The following is a 3,993-nucleotide window of genomic DNA, read 5'->3' as shown; positions in this document are numbered from 1 at the left end:
CTGAAAAATTAAAACACTGGAGTTTAACCCGACCAAATGTGAGGTGTTGCACTTTGGGAGATTAAATGTTAAGGGATAGTATACTGTTAATGGCAAGACCCTTAACAGTGTTTGACGTACAGAGGGATGTTGGGGTCCAAGTCCATAGCTCCCTGAAAGTGGCTGCACAGGTTGATAGGGTGGTAAAGAAGGCATATGGCATGCTTGCCTTTGCTAGTTGAAGCATTGAGTACAAGAGTCGGGAAGTTATGTTGCAGCTTTATAAAACTCTAGTTGGACTGCATCTTGAGTATTGCATTCAATTCTGGTTGCCCCATTATAGGAAAGATGTGGAGGCTTTGGAGAGGGTGCAGAAGAGGTTTATCAGAACCCTGCCTGGATTAGAGGGTGTGTGTTATAAGGAGAGGTTGAACAAACCTGGGTTATTTTCCCTGGAGCAGCAGAGCCTGAGGGGAGACCTGATAGAGAATTATAAGATTATGAGAGGCATAGATAGACAGCTGGTATCTTTCTCCCAGGGTTGAAATGTCTAATTCCAGAGGGCAAGAGGGCATGCATTTAAGATGAGAGTGGGTAAATTCAAAGGACATATGTGGGGCAAGTTTCTTTACACAGAGAGTGATAGGGTGCCTGGAATGTGCTGCCTGGGGTGGTGGTGGAGACAAATATGATAGAGGCTCTTAGACAGGCACATGAATGTGCAGAGAATGGAGAGAAATGGATATTGTGTAGGCAGAAGGGATTAGTTTAGTTAGGCATTTAATTACTAGTTTAATTAGTTCGGCACAACATTGTGGGCTGAAGGGCCTGTTCCTGTGCTGTACTGTTCTGTGTTCTATGTCCTAAAATGTACCTGGCTGAAAATCTGGTCAAATTTCTCAACACAGGTGGCTGATGTTTCATTGCCTAATTCAGTCACAGGACAGCAAACAGTGAACAAGATGGGCCTTGTCTTTATTCATCCAGTGATGTCTATGTTCTAATGCACATACATTGCACCTTCAGGGCTTTAAACACTAAAGCTGCCATTGTTCTGCAGAAGTTGATTTCCTTACACTGCTGTTTTGGCCTGCTCAATTGGTCTGCCACACACATGGTCCAAAATGTTTCTGTGTTAATGGACAGCACTACACAACCCAAAAAGTGGTGAACTTGTGTAATTCACTGCCGCTGAAGACAACTGAAGCCAAAAGCATTAAGTACATTCACATAGGAGCTAGATATGGCAGTAAGGTCTGAAGAGATCAAGGGGTTTGGGAGCAAACAGGAACAGTGTATTGAATTTGGATGATCAGCCAGGATTATATTGAATGGTGGAACAGACTTGATGGGTCAAATGGCCTATTCTTAATTTCTTTGGTTTCTATTAAAAAATTACAAATCAGTACAGCACCAGAAGGAACCAAGAGGAATTTTTCAATGCTGTTGCCAGGGCTGGAATACTGTAGTTAAGAGTAGAGGCTGTCCAGGCTGGTGTTGTTTCCTTTGGAACAAAGGAGATGGGAGGGGAAATTTAACTGAGGTATATAAAATTGTGAAAGGCCAAAGCATGGTCTCAAATCCTAGCACATATTTCCACCTCTGACTGTATCATTTTGCTTGCAAATGAAAGAAAAAAACAATACATAAAAAAATGAATGCAGGACTCATTCCCCTTGGGAGAGAGGTCAGTAAGTAGGCTACATTAGTTTAAGGTAATTGGTGGAAGGATTCGAGGAGCACTGAGGGAAAATGTTCTCAGTTCAGAAGGCAATCTCACTCCCTGAAAGGATGGTGGAGGCAGAAACTGTCACTACAATTAAAAGGTACTGGGTTAGGATTTAAAAAATCATGGCCTGCAGGGTCATGAACCAAGAGCTGGGAAATTGAGCTTGCTTTTCGTAGATATGATGGGTGAAAGCCCTGCTTTGGGCTGTAAATGTCATTGCTTCTTCTTATATGATTGTATGATAGCATGGCTTTTCTATGCCTTGCTTGTAATTATTTTTTCCTGAATTGGCTTTCCTTCTGTTTGCAAACAAAAGACAAACAGTTGGAGTCAACAGACTGATGCAGGAGATGAAGCGACTGAGACCAGTGTGTGAAAGGATATGTTTCTGCTGTTTTCTCAAAGGAGTGCATTCAGCCCATTATGTCCATGCTCCTGCTAGCTCCTCAGCTGGATCCACCTACACATAATTGATTGCCTACGCTTTCTTTCCTCTCATCAGGTATGATCTTCTTCCTCTAATATTCACTCAATTCACCTTTAGGGGAAGCTTCCCTGAACTTAACCAGTACAAAGCTGAAGTGATGGATTAATAGACCAGTGGACTTCAAGAGGCAATATATAAAATGTGTGTTCGGTATCATTGCTCAGCTTTTTCTCTAGTGAGTTAGATTTGCCATCAGCAGGAGGCGCAGACAGATCTATCCCCCGTTTTCCATTGTGCTGCCCCATGTAATTCTTCCATACTGCATATTTATATTTCTCTACATCTGTTTGACAATCTGTTTATGGGTTCTGCTCATTACAAGCAGAACACTCCATGCCCTAAGATCCCCAAACTCCAGCTCTCATCTTTTGGCCTTTTAAATAACTTTCATAACTTAATTTCCCACCCAGTTAACCTCATCAAATTTTGAACTAAGTCTTAGGAGATAAAGTAACAAAGATAAAATATATCTTTGACAAATATTAATTACCCCATGTTTAATTTTAAATTGATGCGTACACATTTTCTTTGTAGAACAGTTTTTGGTTCTTTAAACTATATTATTGCTCAGTTTTAACCAATGAAATTGAAATTGTGCCTTATCATTTTTATCTTTATTGACGACATAAAATTGTACAGCACAGACACAGACCATTTGACATAACAGATCCGTACCACTGCTTATGCTTCCAAGAATCACTCTATCAGCATTACATTCAGTGCTTTCCTCTCATATATATTTAACCAGATTCCCACTGGATGCATCCATGTTATTCACCTCAGCTGCTTCTTGTGCTTACAAATTCTGTATTCTATCCTTGTTCTGGGTAAAGACGACTATCTGATTAATGGCCACTAACTTCAAGTTCCCCATAAGAGAAAAGATTTCCTGCATGTCTGCCCTGTAAAACCCCTTCAATATTTAAAAGATCTCCATTTGGTCACCCCACCCCTGTCCTCCTCGTTCCTAGAAACAAAACAACCTGCCTCCTATAATTATAGTTTCCCAGATCTACAACCTTGCATGGAGTAGACCATGCATAAATCATCTCTCAGTTTCTAAAGTCACAGCAGAAGAATCATAAATTAAATAAGGGCAACTATGAGGGCATGAAAGCAAAAGTGAACTGGCAAGTTATATTAAGGGATCAGTCAGTCGACATGTAGAGGCAGATACTGAAGGGGATCATAGAACAGGCCTAGAATAATGCACTGTAATCAGAAAGACAAATTTCAAGAGGAGGACCTGCCGTCTGCGATTAACTAAAAAAATGTTCAAGATATTATCAAACGAAAAGACTGTAATTAAGCAAAGGTGGGTGGCAGGACAGAGCAGACGGAATATAAAACATGTCAATGAATTACTAACAGACTAATGAGAAGCAAAAAAAGTTGAGATAAAAGTAGCCAGAACTATACATGATGGTATAAGTTCCTACACATAATATAAAAAAAGAAAAGTGTTGACAAGTTGATTATTCAGCTCCCAAAGACCAGAAGGTGGCCAGTGTTGTTCTGTGGTTTAAGAAGGGTAGCAAGGACAAGTCAGGGAACTACAGGCCGGTCAGCCTGACATCAGTAGTGGGGAAGTTACTGGAGGGAATACTGAGGGACAGGTTCTACCAGCATTTGGATAGACAAAGAGACACAAAAAATTCTGCAGATGCTGAAATCTGGAGCAATACAAAAAAGTGCTGGAGGAACTCAGTAGGTCAGGCAGCATCCATGGAGGGAAATAAACAGTCAACGTTTGGGCCAAGATAGACAAGTGGATAGACAAAGTCTAACTAGGAGGAGG

The sequence above is a fragment of the Pristis pectinata genome, unplaced genomic scaffold (genome assembly GCF_009764475.1).
Source record: "Pristis pectinata isolate sPriPec2 unplaced genomic scaffold, sPriPec2.1.pri scaffold_110_arrow_ctg1, whole genome shotgun sequence".
Lineage (NCBI taxonomy): Eukaryota > Metazoa > Chordata > Chondrichthyes > Rhinopristiformes > Pristidae > Pristis > Pristis pectinata.
The sequence above is the reverse complement of the archived record's forward strand: the minus strand, read 5'-3'. Positions refer to the sequence as shown.